Here is a 20,937-nt window from a genome sequence, read left to right as displayed (position 1 = left end):
CAGCAGGTGAGGGGGGGGGGGTAGGCCGGACACACAGCAGGTGAGGGGGGCGGTGGCTGGACACACAGCAGGGAGGGAAGGGGGTAGGGGGGTGGCCTTATTATAATAACCGTGTGGGGGAGGAGTCTGCGGCGGTGGGTGAATGAGATGTGGGGGCAGGCTGCTAAGGGTGCAGGGGAGGAGGGGAAGGGAGCCGGATGGATCTGAATGTGAGCCGCACGTAAGGGACCATACTGATCCTCCCCACCTCAGCCCGCTGGTGCTGCTGCTGCCTGACTTCTTCCGTGCAGCACAGCTGTCTTCTCCGGCTGCCGCTCCCGCTTCAGGTGTGGGGGTACCACACCGCTCAGTAGGCAAGCGCTGTCAGTCAGGAGTCAGCGCTGCACCGGATGTCTCTTCTGGATGTCCTCTGACTTTCTCCTGCGGCGCAACTCCAGCTATTCCTCCCGCTGCGGCTCCCACTTCGGGTAAGGGGACCATATTGCTCAGTAGTGAGCACTTTCGGTAAGCCTGCGGCTGCTATGCCGCTACCCCTCTCCTCCACAGTCCTAATGGGTCGCTGCAGTCTGTAAGGGACCGCAGGTGCACACACCCAGGAACCGCTGGCTCTCCTCCCGCCGCCAGCAGCTACTTTTATAACCTCAGCCTGCACGAGACCCCTTCCCTCACTCACTCTCGCTCGCTCTCCTGGCGGCCACTGCGCAGCCACAACAAATTGAAAAGCCCTATCTCTATAATGGGGCATATTTCTCTTAATTAAAAAAACCCTATAACTTTCTGAAAAACCACAACCCCAAAAGGCACTACGCTGGGGCATACTCTATCTAGTAAAACAAACCCCAAGTCTTAATTCGTCCTCTATCCGGAGTTATGCCTTCCCAAAAAATATCTAATTCACTCTATAGGAAAACGGTGTCAAAAAGCCACAAAGGAAGTCACAGAAAAAAACTGACAGTTGGAATTTTAGCTTACTCCCAATTCCTCATTTTTTATTATTTTGCCCTGAAATTTGGCATGCAGCACCGGGTGACGATTCTACACGCCCATGCCAAATTTCAGCTCAGTATGTCCAATCAGTTTTGAGGTGTAGCCCCTCAAACACCATGCCCCCATCTCAGAAGTTCCCTATGGGAGAATTCCGTTTGTTCGATTCAGCCTTAATATAAGGGCACGACCGTGCCCTTATAATATGTATCTATCTATCTATCTATCTATCTATCTATCTATCTATCTATCTATCGTATGTGTGTGTATATATACATCTATACATACATGCGCTAACACCTGGACATACACTGATGTACCCACACCTAATATCCATACATACACGCCCTGACACCTGGACATACACCAACATTCCCACACCTGCATCTATACATACACATGCTGACACCTGGACATACACCAACATACAAGCACCTGCATCTATATATACACGCGCTGACAAATGGACATACACCGACGTACCCACACTTGCATCTATACATACATGCACTGACATCTGGACATACAAGCACCTGCATCTATACATACACGCGCTGACACCTGAACCTACACTGACCTTCCCACACCTGCATCTATACATACACATTCTGACACCTGGACATACACAGACGTACCCACACCTGCATCTATACATACACGCGTTGACACCTGGACGTACACTGACGTACACACACCTACATCTATATATGCATGGATGCAAATGTGGGTACGTCTGTATACGTCCAGGTGTTAGCATGTGTATGTATAGATGTTAGGTGTGGGTACATCAGTGTATGTCCAGGTGTCAGCACATGTATGTATAGATTCACATGTGGGTAAGCCGGTGTACGTCCACGTGTCAGCATGTGTAGGTATAGATGCAGGTGTGGGTACGTTGGTGTACGTTTAGGGGTCAGCGTGTTAATGTATAGATGTTGGTGTGTGTATGTCAGTGTACGTACAGATATAGGTGTGTGTATGTATGTATGTATGTATGTATGTATATGTATAGAGGAAGGTGTGATACATACATATAACACATACATGATAGATACATACATATATCACACACACGATAGATAGATAGATAGATAGATAGATAGATAGAACACATACATACAAGATAGATACATACATACATACATACATGATAGATACATATATATACACACACATACGATAGATAGATGGAACACTGCCTTCCTCAACGCAACATCAGCAGGGGGCCCTGGCCTCATCACCATCCCAGGTCTTTCTCATGTATGTATCATGTATGTGTGTGTGATATATGTATGAATCATGTATGTTTGTGATATATATATATATATATATATGTATGTATCTATCTATCTATCTATCTATCTATCTATCTATCTATCTATCTATCTATCTATCTATCGTATGTGTGTGTATATATATGTATCTATCATGTATGTATGTATGTATCTATCTTGTATGTATGTGTTCTATCTATCTATCTATCTATCTATCTATCTATCTATCTATCGTGTGTGTGATATATGTATGTATCTATCATGTATGTGTTATATGTATGTATCACACCTTCCTCTATACACATACATACATACATACATACATACATACATACACACCCCAGGAATGCTTGCACTAGTTGTTGCATTTGGTTTGTTGTTTTTTGGGTGCTTCAGTATTAGGCAGCCTTCTGCCCTCCCATGTTCATCTGAAAATATGTGTTCTCCCTGCAGTTGTTGTCCCCAGATGAGAGTTCCCTTGTGCTGCCTCAGTTGAATCGCCTTTACTTGACAGAGATGTGCCTGAGCAGCGGCCCTCCCCAGCCCTATACCAAATCATACTTATTTTGCATAGGAGATATCATGGTCATGAAGATTGTTCTCCCAGGGTGAGGTTCATTCATTGCATTCTGGGTATGATGACCCCTGTGATTTCCCCAAATGTGGGAAACTCGACTGCATTATTTGTGGTAGTGGGGGACTGTGTTTGTGCTTTCCTCTGGTCAGCTCTGGTAAAAGTCAGATTTCTTTGTCTCAGATCTTCCTCTAGCCTTGTTCTTCTTTCGAGAGTTCCCTTGTGCTGCCTCAGTTGGATCTCCTTCACTTGACAGGGGGGTGCCCGAGCAGCGACCCTCCCCAGCTCTAGCCCAACTCCTACTTACCTGCCAGGTGAGATACTATGATCATGTAGGTGCTTCTCCCAGGGCAAGGCTCACCCATTGCACTCTGGGTGTGCTGCCCCTTTGATTTCCCCAAATGTGGGAAACTTGACTGCATAATTTGTGTTTCCCCTGGTCGGCTCTCATATAATTCAGATCTCTTTGTCTCAGGTCTCTCTTCAGCCTAGTTTGCTGTCTGTTTCCACTTCTCTTTTCTTGAGCCGCTCCCTTCTATGCCCTTGCGCACTATCCTGACTTCTCCCATCTGCTTACTTTGTGCCTTCCAACGCACAATGCGAACTACAGGTAGTGCTGCAGGGCCCACACCCTTTTACTTGCCTTACAGAGCAGCTCTGGAGCTGTTACAGTGCCCAGCTGCTGCAAGAAATCAGCTTGAATGCTTCAGGGGCTGGGGCATAGCCAACATGAGCCCCACACCGAAGGAGGGTGGAGGTGTTTAATGCGAACTAGGGGTCATCCAAGCGCCGCAAAAGGCCGCCATGCCCTGCACGCCCCTTTTCTCTTTTCATATGCAGATGAGGGTTGAAGCCAACTTTGACCCACTGCTTGGATGACATCACCATATGCAAATCCATCTGCTGCAGGCCTTCCCCCAGGAATGCTTGTACTAGTAGTTGCATTTGGTTTGTTGTTTGGGGGTGCTTCAGTATTAGGCAGCCTTCTGCCCTCCCATGTTCATCTGAAAATATGTGTTCTCCCTGCAGTTGTTGTCCCCAGATGAGAGTTCCCTTGTGCTGCCTCAGTTGAATCTCCTTTACTTGACAGAGATGTGCCTGAGCAGCGGCCCTCCCCAGCCCTATCCCAAATCATACTTATTTTGCATAGGAGATACCATGGTCATGAAGATTGTTCTCCCAGGGTGAGGTTCATTCATTGCATTCTGAGTATGCTGACCCCTGTGATTTCCCCAAATGTGGGAAACTCGACTGCATTATTTGTGGTAGAGGGGGACTATGTTTGTGCTTTCCTCTGGTCAGCTCTGGTAAAAGTCAGATTTCTTTGTCTCAGATCTTCCTCTAGCCTTGTTCCTCTTTCGAGAGTTCCCTTGTGCTGCCTCAGTTGGATCTCCTTCACTTGACAGGGGGGTTCCCGAGCAGCGACCCTCCCCAGCTCTAGCCCAACTCCTACTTACCTGCCAGGTGAGATACTATGATCATGAAGGTGCTTCTCCCAGGGCAAGGCTCACCCATTGCACTCTGGGTGTGCTGCTCCTGCAATTTCCCCAAATGTGGGACACTTGACTGCATAATTTGTGTTTCCCCTTGTCGGCTCTCGTATAATTCAGATCTCTTTGTCTCAGGTCTCTCTCCAGCCTAGTTTGCTGTCTGTTTCCACTTCTCTTTTCTTGAGCCGCTCCCTTCTATGCCCTTGCGCACTATCCTGACTTCTCCCGTCTGCTTACTTTGTGCCTTACAATGCACAATGCAAACTACAGGTAGTGCTGCAGGGCCCACACCCTTTTACTTGCCTTACAGAGCAGCTCTGGAGCTGTTACAGTGCCCAGCTGCTGCAAGAAATCAGCTTGAATGCTTCAGGGGCTGAGGCATAGCCAACATGAGCCCCACACCGAAGGAGGGTGGAGGTGTTTAATGCGAACTAAGGGTCATCCAAGTGCCGCAAAAGGCCGCCATGCCCTGCACGCCCCTTTTCTCTTTTCATATGCAGACGAGGGTTGAAGCCAACTTTGACCCACTGCTTGGATGGCATTACCATATGCAAATCAATCTGCTGCAGGCCTTCCCCCAGGAATGCTTGCACTAGTTGTTGCATTTGGTTTGTTGTTTGGGGGTGCTTCAGTATTAGGCAGCCTTCTGCCCTCCCATGTTCATCTGAAAATATGTGTTCTCCCTGCAGTTGTTGTCCCCAGATGAGAGTTCCCTTGTGCTGCCTCAGTTGAATCTCCTTTACTTGACAGAGATGTGCCTGAGCAGCGGCCCTCCCCAGCCCTATCCCAAATCATACTTATTTTGCATAGGAGATACCATGGTCATGAAGATTGTTCTCCCAGGGTGAGGTTCATTCATTGCATTCTGGGTATGCTGACCCCTGTGATTTCCCCAAATGTGGGAAACTCGACTGCATTATTTGTGGTAGTGGGGGACTGTGTTTGTGCTTTCCTCTGGTCAGCTCTGGTAAAAGTCAGATTTCTTTGTCTCAGATCTTCCTCTAGCCTTGTTCTTCTTTCGAGAGTTCCCTTGTGCTGCCTCAGTTGGATCTCCTTCACTTGACAGGGGGGTGCACGAGCAGCGACCCTCCCCAGCTCTAGCCCAACTCCTATTTACCTGCCAGGTGAGATACCATGATCAGGAAGGTGCTTCTCCCAGGGCAAGGCTCACCCATTGCACTCTGGGTGTGCTGCTCCTGCGATTTCCCCAAATGTGGGACACTTGACTGCATAATTTGTGTTTCCTCTGGTCGGCTCTCATATAATTCAGATCTCTTTGTCTAAGGTATTTCTCCAGCCTAGTTTGCTGTCTGTTTCCACTTCTCTTTTCTTGAGCCGCTCCCTTCTATGCAGTTGCGCACTATCCTGACCTCTCCCGTCTGCTTACTTTGTGCCTTCCAACGCACAATGCATACTACAGGTAGTGCTGCAGGGCCCACACCCTTTTACATGCTTTACAGAGCAAGTCTGGAGCTGTTACAGTGCCCAGCTGCTGCAAGAAATCATCTTGAATGCTTCAGGGGCTGGGGCATAGCCAACATGAGCCCCACACCGAAGGAGGGGTCATCCAAGCGCCACAAAAGGACACCATGCCCTGCACATCCCTTTTTTCTTTTCATATGCAGACGAGGGTTGAAGCCAACTTTGACCCACTGCTTGGATGACATCACCATGTGCTAATTAGATATCACCTTGTTTTCACATTAAACAGACTTCCACATGAGAAAGCAGCAAGGATGCAGTGGCGTTAATGTTTCCTGGTGTCAACCTGTATTATATCAGTAGACATTGAAATGAGGATGCATCTTGCTGCCTTTCCAATGAAGCAAGTTTAATTTAGTAATAGGTGAAAAACCATCCCTACAAAGGTGTTAATCAGAGACTTGGCTTTGTGGACACTTTTCAGAGAACAAATTTGTTAGCATAAAAATAAAGCCAGAAAATGAAGAGCTGTTTAATCACTCAATTGTATTTTTTTGCCAGCATATTTTTTTTATCTGCAACCCACTGCTAAATTGTGCTTCCTAGCTGTTTTTTATAAAATCACTGAATCAAATCTAACTCTGATTACATCAGAGAAGGCCAGGTACCCTACACAATAAGAGGGGGTTTGAAATTTTGACTTGTCTACTTAAATATCACCAAAATCTGATCACAAGGTCAATTACATTCCTGGGTGGGATTGAACCACCAACCTTTTGTTAATAGCCTTACACACTAACCAATTGCGCCACAGAGACACTTTGCAAAAGTACATACTGACAAAGGCTAATAAGCATTCATCTAGAACGTTTCCTAGAAAAACTTTAAAAAGTCAATAATCTGGAGAGTTTTTTAAGATGTTTCTTCCATCAACCAACGAAGAAACACATTGGTACTTTCCCATGATGAGTGAGTGCTTCAGGATCTCTTGCACTTACATGTGCAGCAGAGTACTGCAATGGAAGCATGCTGGGCTCATAACCCAGAGGTAGGCAGATTGAAATTATCCTTTGCTATATGCATTTTTTTTTGTTAATTAAAGTAATCCAAAACTGGGATTGATATTTTTGCTCTTTTATTTTTACTTAAAGTACAATAACTTTTACCATTTTAATTTGTTTTAATAGTATATTGACAGTATTGTTTTCTTTCAAAAATCCACTTAATTTTCTTTACCCTATTATTAAAATGGTAATTGACAAAAACAAACTACATTGTCACCAGAAGAGCAATACAAAATGTACAAGTGATATATTAAAATCATCTTTCCAGCTTGAATTTCAATGATGCATTGGGGCAACGATTTTGTGAGAAACATCTTCACCCTTAAATAAAGATTTTCTTAATTCCTTACCTGTGTGCTAATTAGATATCACCTTGTTTTCACATTAAACAGACTTCCACATGAGAAAGCAGCAAGGATGCAGTGGCGTTAATGTTTCCTGGTGTCAACCTGTATTATTTCAGTAGACATTGAAATGAGGATGCATCTTGCTGCCTTTCCAATGAAGCAAGTTTAATTTAGTAATAGGTGAAAAACCATCCCTACAAAGGTGTTAATCAGAGACTTGGCTTTGTGGACACTTTTCAGAGAACAAATTTGTTAGCATAAAAATAAACCAGAAAATGAAGAGCTGTTTAATCACTCAATTGGATTTTTTTGCCAGCATATTTTTTTTCTCTGCAACCCACTGCTAAATTGTGCTTCCTAGCTGTTTTTTATAAAACCACTGAATCAAATCTAACTCTGATAACATCAGAGAAGGCCAGGTACCCTACACAATAAGATGGGGTTTGAAATTTTGACTTGTCTACTTAAATATCACCAAAATCTGATCACAAGGTCAATTACGTCCCTGGGTGGGATTGAACCACCAACCTTTTGGTTAATAGCCTTACACACTAACCAATTGCGCCACAGAGACACTTTGCAAAAGTCCATACTGACAAAGGCTAATAAGCATTCATCTAGAACGTTTCCTAGAAAAACTTTAAAAAGTCAATAATCTGGAGAGTTTTTGTAAGATGTTTCTTCCATCAACCAATGAAGAAACACATTGGTACTTTCCCATGATGAGTGAGTGCTTCAGGATCTCTTGCACTTACATGTGCAGCAGAGTACTGCAATGGAAGCATGCTGGGCCCATAACCCAGAGGTAGGCAGATTGAAACTATCCTTTGCTATATGCATTTTTTTTTGTTAATTAAAGTAATCCAAAACTGGGATTGATATTTTTGCTCTTTTATTTTTACTTAAAGTACAATAACTTTTACCATTTTAATTTGTTTTAATAGTATATTGACAGTATTGTTTTCTTTCAAAAATCCACTTAATTTTCTTTACCCTATTATTAAAATGGTAATTGACAAAAACAAACTACATTGTCACCAGAAGAGCAATACAAAATGTACAAGTGATATATTAAAATCATCTTTCCAGCTTGAATTTCAATGATGCATTGGGGCAACGATTTTGTGAGAAACATCTTCACCCTTAAATAAAGATTTTCTTAATTCCTTACCTGTGTGCTAATTAGATATCACATTGTTTTCACATTAAACAGACTTCCACATGAGAAAGCAGCAAGGATGCAGTGGCGTTAATGTTTCCTGGTGTCAACCTGTATTATTTCAGTAGACATTGAAATGAGGATGCATCTTGCTGCCTTTCCAATGAAGCAAGTTTAATTTAGTAATAGGTGAAAAACCATCCCTACAAAGGTGTTAATCAGAGACATGGCTTTGTGGACACTTTTCAGAGAACAAATTTGTTAGCATAAAAATAAAGCCAGAAAATGAAGAGCTGTTTAATCACTCAATTGGATTTTTCTGCCAGCATATTTTTTTTATCTGCAACCCACTGCTAAATTGTGCTTCCTAGCTGTTTTTTATAAAATCACTGAATCAAATCTAACTCTGATTACATCAGAGAAGGCCAGGTACCCTACACAATAAGAGGGGGTTTGAAATTTTGACTTGTCTACTTAAATATCACCAAAATCTGATCACAAGGTCAATTACATTCCTGGGTGAGATTGAACCACCAACCTTTTGATTAATAGCCTTACACACTAACTAATTGCGCCACAGAGACACTTTGCAAAAGTACATACTGACAAAGGCTAATAAGCATTCATCTAGAACGTTTCCTAGAAAAACTTTAAAAAGTCAATAATCTGGAGAGTTTTTGTAAGATGTTTCTTCCATCAACCAACGAAGAAACACATTGGTACTTTCCCATGATGAGTGAGTGCTTCAGGATCTCTTGCACTTACATGTGCAGCAGAGTACTGCAATGGAAGCATGCTGGGCCCATAACCCAGAGGTAGGCAGATTGAAACTATCCTTTGCTATATGCATTTTTTTTTGTTAATTAAAGTAATCCAAAACTGGGATTGATATTTTTGCTCTTTTATTTTTACTTAAAGTACAATAACTTTTACCATTTTAATTTGTTTTAATAGTATATTGACAGTATTGTTTTCTTTCAAAAATCCACTTAATTTTCTTTACCCTATTATTAAAATGGTAATTGACAAAAACAAACTACATTGTCACCAGAAGAGCAATACAAAATGTACAAGTGATATATTAAAATCATCTTTCCAGCTTGAATTTCAATGATGCATTGGGGCAACGATTTTGTGAGAAACATCTTCACCCTTAAATAAAGATTTTCTTAATTCCTTACCTGTGTGCTAATTAGATATCACCTTGTTTTCACATTAAACAGACTTCCACATGAGAAAGCAGCAAGGATGCAGTGGCGTTAATGTTTCCTGGTGTCAACTTGAATTATTTCAGTAGACATTGAAATGAGGATGCATCTTGCTGCCTTTCCAATGAAGCAAGTTTAATTTAGTAATACGTGAAAAACCATCCCTACAAAGGTGTTAATCAGAGACTTGGCTTTGTGGACACTTTTCAGAGAACAAATTTGTTAGCATAAAAATAAAGCCAGAAATGAAGAGCTGTTTAATCACTCAATTGGATTTTTTTGCCAGCATATTTCTTTTTCTCTGCAACCCACTGCTAAATTGTGCTTCCTAGCTGTTTTTATAAAATCACTGAATCAAATCTAACTCTGATTACATCAGAGAAGGCTAGGTACCCTACACAATAAGAGGGGGTTTGAAATTTTGACTTGTCTACTTAAATATTACCAAAATCTGATCACAAGGTCAATTACGTCCCTGGGTAGGATTTAACCACCAACCTTTTGGTTAATAGCCGTACACACTAACCAATTGCGCCACAGAGACACTTTGCAAAAAGTACATACTGACAAAGGCTAATAAGCATTCATCTAGAACGTTTCCTAGAAAAACTTTAAAAAGTCAATAATCTGGAGAGTTTTTGTAAGATGTTTCTTCCATCAACCAACAAAGAAACACATTGGTACTTTCCCATGATGAGTGAGTGCTTCAGGATCTCTTGCACTTACATGTGCAGCAGAGTACTGCAATGGAAGCATGCTGGGCCCATAACCCAGAGGTAGGCAGATTGAAACTATCCTTTGCTATATGCATTTTTTTTGTTAATTAAAGTAATCCAAAACTGGGATGGATATTTTTGCTCTTTTATTTTTACTTAAAGTACAATAACTTTTACCATTTTAATTTGTTTTAATAGTATATTGACAGTATTGTTTTCTTTCAAAAATCCACTTAATTTTCTTTACCCTATTATTAAAATGGTAATTGACAAAAACAAACTACATTGTCACCAGAAGAGCAATACAAAATGTACAAGTGATATATTAAAATCATCTTTCCAGGTTGAATTTCAATGATGCATTGGGGCAACGATTTTGTGAGAAACATCTTCACCCTTAAATAAAGATTTTCTTAATTGCTTACCTGTGTGCTAATTAGATATCACCTTGTTTTCACATTAAACAGACTTCCACATGAGAAAGCAGCAAGGATGCAGTGCCGTTAATGTTTCCTGGTGTCAACCTGTATTATTTCAGTAGACATTGAAATGAGGATGCATCTTGCTGCCTTTCCAATGAAGCAAGTTTAATTTAGTAATAGGTGAAAAACCATCCTTACAAAGGTGTTAATCAGAGACTTGGCTTTGTGGACACTTTTCAGAGAACAAATTTGTTAGCATAAAAATAAAGCCAGAAAATGAAGAGCTGTTTATTCACTCAATTGGATTTTTCTGCCAGCATATTTTTTTTTTCTCTGCAACCTACTGCTAAATTGTGCTTCCTAGCTGTTTTTATAAAATCACTGAATCAAATCTAACTCTGATTACATCAGGGAAGGCCAGGTACCCACACCATAACAGGGGGTTTGAAATTTTGACTTGTCTACTTTAAGATCACCAAAATCTGATCACAAGGTAAATTACGTCCCTGGGTGGGATTGAACCACCAACCTTTTAGATAATAACCGAACACGCTAACTGATTGCGCCACAGAGACACTTTGCAAACTTCCATTCTGACAAACGCTAATAAGCATTCATCTAGAACGTTTCCTAGAAAAACTTTAAAAAGTCAATAATCTGGAGAGTTTTTGTAAGATGTTTCTTCCATCAATCAACGAAGAACATTCATGCTGATTTCTTGCAGCAGCTGGGCACTGTAACAGCTCCAGAGCTGCTCTGTAAGGCAACTAAAAGGGTGTGGGCCCTGCAGCACTACCTGTAGTTCGCATTGTGCGTTGGAAGGCACAAAGTAAGCAGACGGGAGAAGTCAGGATAGTGCGCAAGGGCATAGAAGGGAGCGGCTCAAGAAAAGAGAAGTGGAAACAGACAGCAAACTAGGCTGGAGAGAGACCTGAGACAAAGAGATCTGAATTATACGAGAGCCGACCAGAGGAAACACAAATTATGCAGTCAAGTGCCCCACATTTGGGGAAATCGCAGGAGCAGCACACCCAGAGTGCAATGGGTGAGCCTTGCCCTGGGAGAAGCACCTTCCTGATCATAATATCTCACCAGGCAGGTAAGTAGGAGTTGGGCTAGAGCTGGGGAGGGTCGCTGCTAGGGCACCCCCCTGTCAAGTGAAGGAGATCCAACTGAGGCAGCACAAGGGAACTCTCGAAAGAAGAACAAGGCTAGAGGAAGATCTGAGACAAAGAAATCTGACTTTTACCAGAGCTGAGCAGAGGAAAGCACAAACACAGTCCCCCACTACCACAAATAATGCAGTCGAGTTTCCCACATTTGGGGAAATCACAGGGGTCAGCATACCCAGAATGCAATGAATGAACCTCACCCTGGGAGAACAATCTTCATGACCATGGTATCTCCTATGCAAAATAAGTATGATTTGGGATAGGGCTGGGGAGGGCCGCTGCTCAGGCATATATCTGTCAAGTAAAGGAGATTCATCTGAGGCAGCACAAGGGAACTCTCATCTGGGGACAACAACTGCAGGGAGAACACATATTTTCAAATGAACATGGGAGGGCAGAAGGCTGCCTAATACTGAAGCACCCCCAAACAACAAACCAAATGCAACAACTAGTACAAGCATTCCTGGGGGAAGGTCTGCAGAAGACGGATTTGCATACAGTGATGTCATCCAAGCAGTGGGCCAAAGTTGGCTGGAACCCTCATCTGCATATGAAAAGAGAAAAGGGGTATGCAGGGCATGGCGGCCTTTTGCGGCGCTTGGATGACCCTTAGTTCGCATTAAACACCCCCACCCTCCTTCGGTGTGGGGCTCATGTTGGCAATGCCCCAGCCCCTGAAGCATTCCAGCTGATTTCTTGCAGCAGCTGGGCACTGTAACAGCTCCAGAGCTGCTCTGTAAGGCAACTAAAAGGGTGTGGGCCCTGCAGCACTACCTGTAGTTCGCATTGTGCGTTGGAAGGCACAAAGTAAGCAGACGGGAGAAGTCAGGATAGTGCGCAAGGGCATAGAAGGGAGCGGCTCAAGAAAAGAGAAGTGGAAACAGACAGCAAACTAGGCTGGAGAGAGACCTGAGACAAAGAGATCTGAATTATACGAGAGCCGACCAGAGGAAACACAAATTATGCAGTCAAGTGTCCCACATTTGGGGAAATCGCAGGAGCAGCACACCCAGAGTGCAATGGGTGAGCCTTGCCCTGGGAGAAGCACCTTCCTGATCATAGTATCTCACCTGGCAGGTAAGTAGGAGTTGGGCTAGAGCTGGGGAGGGTCGCTGCTCGGGCACCCCCCTGTCAAGTGAAGGAGATCCAACTGAGGCAGCACAAGGGAACTCTCGAAAGAAGAACAAGGCTAGAGGAAGATCTGAGACAAAGAAATCTGACTTTTACCAGAGCTGACCAGAGGAAAGCACAAACACAGTCCCCCACTACCACAAATAATGCAGTCGAGTTTCCCACATTTGGGGAAATCACAGGGGTCAGCATACCCAGAATGCAATGAATGAACCTCACCCTGGGAGAACAATCTTCATGACCATGGTATCTCTTATGCAAAATAAGTATGATTTGGGATAGGGCTGGGGAGGGCCGCTGCTCAGGCATATCTCTGTCAAGTAAAGGAGATTCAACTGAGGCAGCACAAGGGAACTCTCATCTGGGGACAACAACTGCAGGGAGAACACATATTTTCAAATGAACATGGGAGGGCAGAAGGCTGCCTAATACTGAAGCACCCCCAAACAACAAACCAAATGCAACAACTAGTACAAGCATTCCTGGGGGAAGGTCTGCAGAAGACGGATTTGCATACAGTGATGTCATCCAAGCAGTGGGCCAAAGTTGGCTGGAACCCTCATCTGCATATGAAAAGAGAAAAGGGGTATGCAGGGCATGGCGGCCTTTTGCGGCGCTTGGATGACCCTTAGTTCGCATTAAACACCCCCACCCTCCTTCGGTGTGGGGCTCATATTGGCAATGCCCCAGCATTCAAGCTGATTTCTTGCAGCAGCTTGGCACTGTAACAGCTCCAGAGCTGCTCTGTAAGGCAAGTAAAAGGTTGTGGGCCCTGCAGCACTACCTGTAGTTTGCATTGTGCATTGGAAGGCACAAAGTAAGCAGACAGGAGTAGAAGTCAGGATAGTGCACAAGGGTATAGAAGGGAGGGGCTCAAAAAAAAAGAAGTGGAAACAGACAGCAAACTAGGCTGGAGAGAGACCTGAGACAAAGAGATCTGAATTATATGAAAGCCGACCAGTGGAAACACAAATTATGCAGTCAAGTTTCCCACATTTGGGGAAATCACAGGAGCAGCACACCCAGAGTGCAATGGATGAGCCTTGCCCTGGGAGAAGCACCTTCATGATCATAGTATCTCACCTGGCAGGTAAGTAGGAGTTGGGCTAGAGCTGGGGAGGGTCGCTGCTCGGGCACCCCCCTGTCAAGTGAAGGAGATCCAACTGAGGCAGCACAAGGGAACTCTCGAAAGAAGAACAAGGCTAGAGGAAGATCTGAGACAAAGAAATCTGACTTTTACCAGAGCTGACCAGAGGAAAGCACAAACACAGTCCCCCACTACCACAAATAATGCAGTCGAGTTTCCCACATTTGGGGAAATCACAGGGGTCAGCATACCCAGAATGCAATGAATGAACCTCACCCTGGGAGAACAATCTTCATGACCATGGTATCTCCTATGCAAAATAAGTATGATTTGGGATAGGGCTGGGGAGGGCCGCTGCTCAGGCACATCTCTGTCAAGTAAAGGAGATTCAACTGAGGCAGCACAAGGGAACTCTCATCTGGGGACAACAACTGCAGGGAGAACACATATTTTCAGATGAACATGGGAGGGCAGAAGGCTGCCTAATACTGAAGCACCCCCAAACAACAAACCAAATGCAACAACTAGTGCAAGCATTCCTGGGGGAAGGCCTGCAGCAGATGGATTTGCATATGGTGATGTCATCCAAGCAGTGGGTCAAAGTTGGCTTCAACCCTCGTCTGCATATGAAAAGAGAAAAGGGGCATGCAGGGCATGGCGGCCTTTTGCGGCGCTTGGATGACCCCTAGTTCGCATTAAACACCTCCACCCTCCTTCGGTGTGGGGCTCATGTTGGCTATGCCCCAGCCCCTGAAGCATTCAAGCTGATTTCTTGCAGCAGCTGGGCACTGTAACAGCTCCAGAGCTGCTCTGTAAGGCAAGTAAAAGGGTGTGGGCCCTGCAGCACTACCTGTAGTTCGCATTGTGCGTTGGAAGGCACAAAGTAAGCAGATGGGAGAAGTCAGGCTAGTGTGCAAGGGCATAGAAGGGAGCGGCTCAAGAAAAGAGAAGTGGAAACAGACAGCAAACTAGGCTGAAGAGAGACCTGAGACAAAGAGATCTGAATTATATGAGAGCCGACCAGGGGAAACACAAATTATGCAGTCAAGTGTCCCACATTTGGGGAAATCAAAGGGGCAGCACACCCAGAGTGCAATGGGTGAGCCTTGCCCTGGGAGAAGCACCTTCCTGATCATAGTATCTCACCTGGCAGGTAAGTAGGAGTTGGGCTAGAGCTGGGGAGGGTCGCTGCTCGGGCACCCCCCTGTCAAGTGAAGGAGATCCAACTGAGGCAGCACAAGGGAACTCTCGAAAGAAGAACAAGGCTAGAGGAAGATCTGAGACAAAGAAATCTGACTTTTACCAGAGCTGACCAGAGGAAAGCACAAACACAGTCCCCCACTACCACAAATAATGCAGTCGAGTTTCCCATATTTGGGGAAATCACAGGGGTCATCATACCCAGAATGCAATGAATGAACCTCACCCTGGGAGAACAATCTTCATGACCATGATATCTCCTATGCAAAATAAGTATGATTTGGGATAGGGCTGGGGAGGGCCGCTGCTCAGGCACATCTCTGTCAAGTAAAGGCGATTCAACTGAGGCAGCACAAGGGAACTCTCATCTGGGGACAACAACTGCAGGGAGAACACATATTTTCAAATGAACATGGGAGGGCAGAAGGCTGCCTAATACTGAAGCACCCCCAAACAACAAACCAAATGCAACAACTAGTACAAGCATTCCTGGGGGAAGGTCTGCAGAAGACGGATTTGCATACAGTGATGCTGGGCCCATAACCCAGAGGTAGGCAGATTGAAACTATCCTCTGCTATATGCATTTTTTTGTTTGTTAATTAAAGTAATCCAAAACTGGGATTGATATTTTGTCTCTTTTATTTTTACTTAAAGTACAATAACTTTTACCATTTTAATTTGTTTTAATAGTATATTGACAGTATTGTTTTCTTTCAAAAATCCACTTCATTTTCTTTACCCTATTATTAAAATGGTAATTGACAAAAACAAACTACATTGTCACCAGAAGAGCAATACAAAATGTACAAGTGATATATTAAAATCATCTTTCCAGCTTGAATTTCAATGATGCATTGGGTCAACAATTTTGTGAGAAACATCTTCACCCTTAAATAAAGATTTTCTTAATTCCTTACCTGTGTGCTAATTAGATATCACCTTGTTTTCACATTAAACAGACTTCCACATGAGAAAGCAGCAAGGATGCAGTGGCGTTAATGTTTCCTGGTGTCAACCTGTATTATTTCAGTAGACATTGAAATGAGGATACATCTTGCTGCCTTTCCAATGAAGCAAGTTTAATTTAGTAATAGGTGAAAAACCATCCCTACAAAGGTGTTAATCAGAGACTTGGCTTTGTGGACACTTTTCAGAGAACAAATTTGTTAGCATAAAAATAAAGCCAGAAAATGAAGAGCTGTTTAATCACTCAATTGGATTTTTCTGCCAGCATATTTTTTTTCTCTGCAACCCACTGCTAAATTGTGCTTCCTAGCTGTTTTTATAAAATCACTGAATCAAATCTAACTCTGATTACATCAGAGAAGGCCAGGTACCCTAAACCATAACAGGGGGTTTGAAATTTTGACTTGTCTACTTAAAGATCACCAAAATCTGATAACAAGGTCAATTAGGTCCCTGGGTGGGATTGAACCACCAACCTTATGGTTAATAGCCGTACATACTAACTGATTGCGCCACAGAGACACTTTGCAAAAGTCCATACTGACAAAGGCTAATAAGCATTCATCTAAAACGTTTCCTAGAAAAACTTTCAAAAGTCAATAATCTGGAGAGTTTTTGTAAGATGTTTCTTCCATCAACCAACGAAGAAACACATTGGTACTTTCCCATGATGAGTGAGTGCTTCAGGATCTCTTGCACTTACATGTGCAGCAGAGTACTGCAATGGAAGCATGCTGGGCCCATAACCCAGAGGTAGGCAGATTGAAACTATCCTCTGCTATATGCATTTTTTTTTTGTTAATTAAAGTAATCCAAAACTGGGATTGATATTTTGTCTCTTTTATTTTTACTTAAAGTACAATAACTTTTACCATTTTAATTTGTTTTAATAGTATATTGACAGTATTGTTTTTTTTTCAAAAATCCACTTCATTTTCTTTACCCTATTATTAAAATGGTAATTGACAAAAACAAACTACATTGTCACCAGAAGAGCAATACAAAATGTACAAGTGATATATTAAAATCATCTTTCCAGCTTGAATTTCAATGTTGCATTGGGTCAACAATTTTGTGAGAAACATCTTCACCCTTAAATAAAGATTTTCTTAATTCCTTACCTGTGTGCTAATTAGATATCACCTTGTTTTCACATTAAACAGACTTCCACATGAGAAAGCAGCAAGGATGCAGTGGCGTTAATGTTTCCTGGTGTCAACCTGTATTATTTCAGTAGACATTGAAATGAGGATGCATCTTGCTGCCTTTCCAATGAAGCAAGTTTAATTTAGTAATAGGTGAAAAACCATCCTTACAAAGGTGTTAATCAGAGACTTGGCTTTGTGGACACTTTTCAGAGAACAAATTTGTTAGCATAAAAATAAAGCCAGAAAATAAAGAGCTGTTTAATCACTCAATTGGATTTTTCTGCCAGCATATTTTTTTTCTCTGCAACCCACTGCTAAATTGTGCTTCCTAGCTGTTTTTATAAAATCACTGAATCAAATCTAACTCTGATTACATCAGAGAAGGCCAGGTACCCTACACCATAACAGGGGGTTTGAAATTTTGACTTGTCTACTTAAAGATCACCAAAATCTGATAACAAGGTCAATTAGGTCCCTGGGTGGGATTGAACAACCAACCTTTTGGTTAATAGCCGTACATACTAACTGATTGCGCCACAGAGACACTTTGCAAAAGTCCATACTGACAAAGGCTAATAAGCATTCATCTAAAACGTTTCCTAGAAAAACTTTCAAAAGTCAATAATCTGGAGAGTTTTTGTAAGATGTTTCTTCCATCAACCAACGAAGAAACACATTGGTACTTTCCCATGATGAGTGAGTGCTTCAGGATCTCTTGAACTTACATGTGCAGCAGAGTACTGCAATGGAAGCATGCTGGGCCCATAACCCAGAGGTAGGCAGATTGAAACTATCCTCTGCTATATGCATTTTTTTTTTGTTAATTAAAGTAATCCAAAACTGGGATTGATATTTTGTCTCTTTTATTTTTACTTAAAGTACAATAACTTTTACCATTTTAATTTGTTTTAATAGTATATTGACAGTATTGTTTTCTTTCAAAAATCCACTTCATTTTCTTTACCCTATTATTAAAATGGTAATTGACAAAAACAAACTACATTGTCACCAGAAGAGCAATACAAAATGTACAAGTGATATATTAAAATCACATTTCCAGCTTGAATTTCAATGATGCATTGGGGCAACGATTTTGTGAGAAACATCTTCACCCTTAAATAAAGATTTTCTTAATTCCTTACCTGTGTGCTAATTAGATATCACCTTGTTTTCATATTAAACAGACTTCCACATGAGAAAGCAGCAAGGATGCAGTGGCGTTAATGTTTCCTGGTGTCAACTTGTATTATTTTAGTAGACATTGAAATGAGGATGCATCTTGCTGCCTTTCCAATGAAGCAAGTTTAATTTAGTAATAGGTGAAAAACCATCCTTACAAAGGTGTTAATCAGAGACTTGGCTTTGTGGACACTTTTCAGAGAACAAATTTGTTAGCATAAAAATAAAGCCAGAAAATGAAGAGCTGTTTAATCACTCAATTGGATTTTTCTGCCAGCATATTTTTTTTCTCTGCAACCCACTGCTAAATTGTGCTTCCTAGCTGTTTTTATAAAATCACTGAATCAAATCTAACTCTGATTACATCAGAGAAGGCCAGGTACCCTAAACCATAACAGGGGGTTTGAAATGTTGACTTGTCTACTTAAAGATCACCAAAATCTGATAACAAGGTCAATTAGGTCCCTGGGTGGGATTGAACCACCAACCTTATGGTTAATAGCCGTACATACTAACTGATTGCGCCACAGAGACACTTTGCAAAAGTCCATACTGACAAAGGCTAATAAGCATTCATCTAAAACGTTTCCTAGAAAAACTTTCAAAAGTCAATAATCTGGAGAGTTTTTGTAAGATGTTTCTTCCATCAACCAACGAAGAAACACATTGGTACTTTCCCATGATGAGTGAGTGCTTCAGGATCTCTTGCACTTACATGTGCAGCAGAGTACTGCAATGGAAGCATGCTGGGCCCATAACCCAGAGGTAGGCAGATTGAAACTATCCTCTGCTATATGCATTTTTTTTTTGTTAATTAAAGTAATCCAAAACTGGGATTGATATTTTGTCTCTTTTATTTTTACTTAAAGTACAATAACTTTTACCATTTTAATTTGTTTTAATAGTATATTGACAGTATTGTTTTTTTTCAAAAATCCACTTCATTTTCTTTACCCTATTATTAAAATGGTAATTGACAAAAACAAACTACATTGTCACCAGAAGAGCAATACAAAATGTACAAGTGATATATTAAAATCATCTTTCCAGCTTGAATTTCAATGTTGCATTGGGTCAACAATTTTGTGAGAAACATCTTCACCCTTAAATAAAGATTTTCTTAATTCCTTACCTGTGTGCTAATTAGATATCACCTTGTTTTCACATTAAACAGACTTCCACATGAGAAAGCAGCAAGGATGCAGTGGCGTTAATGTTTCCTGGTGTCAACCTGTATTATTTCAGTAGACATTGAAATGAGGATACATCTTGCTGCCTTTCCAATGAAGCAAGTTTAATTTAGTAATAGGTGAAAAACCATCCCTACAAAGGTGTTAATCAGAGACTTGGCTTTGTGGACACTTTTCAGAGAACAAATTTGTTAGCATAAAAATAAAGCCAGAAAATGAAGAGCTGTTTAATCACGCAATTTGATTTTTTTGCCAGCATATTTCTTTTTCTCTGCAACCCACTGCTAAATTGTGCTTCCTAGATGTTTTTATAAAATCACTGAATCAAATCTAACTCTGATTACATCAGAGAAGGCCAGGTACCCTACACCATAACAGGGGGTATGAAATTTGACTTGTCTACTTAAAGATCACCAAAATCTGATAACAAGGTCAATTACGTCCCTGGGTGGGATTGAACCACCAACCTTTTGGTTAATAGCCGTACACACTAACTGATTGCGCCACAGAGACACTTTGCAAAAGTACATACTGACAAATGCTAATAAGCATTCATCTAAAACGTTTCCTAGAAAAACTTAAAAAAGTCAATAATCTGGAGAGTTTTTGTAAGATGTTTCTTCTATCAACCAACGAAGAAACACATTGGTACTTTCCCATGATGAGTGAGTGCTTCAGGATCTCTTGCACTTACATGTGCAGCAGAGTACAGCAATGGAAGCATGCTGGGCCCATAACCCAGAGGTAGGCAGATTGAAACTATCCTCTGCTATATGCATTTTTTTGTTTGTTAATTAAAGTAATCCAAAACTGGGATTGATATTTTGGCTCTTTTATTTTTACTTAAAGTACAATAACTTTTACCATTTTAATTTGTTTTAATAGTATATTGACAGTATTGTTTTCTTTCAAAAATCCACTTAATTTTCTTTACCCTATTATTAAAATGGTAATTGACAAAAACAAACTACATTGTCACCAGAAGAGCAATACAAAATGTACAAGTGATATATTAAAATCATCTTTCCAGCTTGAATTTCAATGATGCATTGGGGCAACGATTTTGTGAGAAACATCTTCACCCTTAAATAAAGATTTTCTTAATTCCTTACCTGTGTGCTAATTAGATATCACCTTGTTTTCACATTAAACAGACTTACACAAGAGAAAGCAGCAAGGATGCAGTGGCGTTAATGTTTCCTG

General features: G+C 41.7%; 11 non-coding genes and 3 pseudogenes across 11 annotated transcripts; 6 read left to right on the top strand and 8 right to left on the bottom strand.

Moving 5' to 3' along the window:
• Window positions 1-2,815: 2,815 nt before the first annotated feature.
• LOC135002866 (U1 spliceosomal RNA) lies at window positions 2,816-2,979 on the top strand. The gene has a single exon (XR_010204014.1). It is a non-coding gene; the product is annotated as a U1 spliceosomal RNA (small nuclear RNA).
• Window positions 2,980-3,131: 152 nt separating this feature from the next.
• On the top strand, window positions 3,132-3,273 carry LOC135002875 (U1 spliceosomal RNA; annotated as a pseudogene).
• A 692-nt stretch (window positions 3,274-3,965) lies between these two features.
• Window positions 3,966-4,129, top strand: LOC135002878 (U1 spliceosomal RNA). Its single transcript, XR_010204023.1, has one exon. It is a non-coding gene; the product is annotated as a U1 spliceosomal RNA (small nuclear RNA).
• A 152-nt stretch (window positions 4,130-4,281) lies between these two features.
• On the top strand, window positions 4,282-4,417 carry LOC135002871 (U1 spliceosomal RNA; annotated as a pseudogene).
• Window positions 4,418-5,115: 698 nt separating this feature from the next.
• LOC135002877 (U1 spliceosomal RNA) lies at window positions 5,116-5,279 on the top strand. Its single transcript, XR_010204022.1, has one exon. It is a non-coding gene; the product is annotated as a U1 spliceosomal RNA (small nuclear RNA).
• Window positions 5,280-5,431: 152 nt separating this feature from the next.
• Window positions 5,432-5,594, top strand: LOC135002870 (U1 spliceosomal RNA). The gene has a single exon (XR_010204017.1). It is a non-coding gene; the product is annotated as a U1 spliceosomal RNA (small nuclear RNA).
• A 6,010-nt stretch (window positions 5,595-11,604) lies between these two features.
• LOC135002873 (U1 spliceosomal RNA) lies at window positions 11,605-11,767 on the bottom strand. The gene has a single exon (XR_010204019.1). It is a non-coding gene; the product is annotated as a U1 spliceosomal RNA (small nuclear RNA).
• Window positions 11,768-11,919: 152 nt separating this feature from the next.
• Window positions 11,920-12,083, bottom strand: LOC135002876 (U1 spliceosomal RNA). Its single transcript, XR_010204021.1, has one exon. It is a non-coding gene; the product is annotated as a U1 spliceosomal RNA (small nuclear RNA).
• Window positions 12,084-12,754: 671 nt separating this feature from the next.
• On the bottom strand, window positions 12,755-12,917 carry LOC135002869 (U1 spliceosomal RNA). Its single transcript, XR_010204016.1, has one exon. It is a non-coding gene; the product is annotated as a U1 spliceosomal RNA (small nuclear RNA).
• Window positions 12,918-13,069: 152 nt separating this feature from the next.
• On the bottom strand, window positions 13,070-13,233 carry LOC135002880 (U1 spliceosomal RNA). Its single transcript, XR_010204024.1, has one exon. It is a non-coding gene; the product is annotated as a U1 spliceosomal RNA (small nuclear RNA).
• A 665-nt stretch (window positions 13,234-13,898) lies between these two features.
• On the bottom strand, window positions 13,899-14,061 carry LOC135002872 (U1 spliceosomal RNA). Its single transcript, XR_010204018.1, has one exon. It is a non-coding gene; the product is annotated as a U1 spliceosomal RNA (small nuclear RNA).
• A 152-nt stretch (window positions 14,062-14,213) lies between these two features.
• Window positions 14,214-14,377, bottom strand: LOC135002865 (U1 spliceosomal RNA). The gene has a single exon (XR_010204013.1). It is a non-coding gene; the product is annotated as a U1 spliceosomal RNA (small nuclear RNA).
• A 692-nt stretch (window positions 14,378-15,069) lies between these two features.
• LOC135002874 (U1 spliceosomal RNA) lies at window positions 15,070-15,211 on the bottom strand (annotated as a pseudogene).
• A 152-nt stretch (window positions 15,212-15,363) lies between these two features.
• On the bottom strand, window positions 15,364-15,527 carry LOC135002867 (U1 spliceosomal RNA). Its single transcript, XR_010204015.1, has one exon. It is a non-coding gene; the product is annotated as a U1 spliceosomal RNA (small nuclear RNA).
• Window positions 15,528-20,937: the final 5,410 nt, after the last annotated feature.

The sequence above is a fragment of the Pseudophryne corroboree genome, unplaced genomic scaffold (assembly GCF_028390025.1).
Source record: "Pseudophryne corroboree isolate aPseCor3 unplaced genomic scaffold, aPseCor3.hap2 scaffold_1796, whole genome shotgun sequence".
Classification (NCBI taxonomy): Eukaryota; Metazoa; Chordata; class Amphibia; order Anura; family Myobatrachidae; genus Pseudophryne; species Pseudophryne corroboree.
This window is presented reverse-complemented; position numbering and strand designations above follow the sequence as displayed.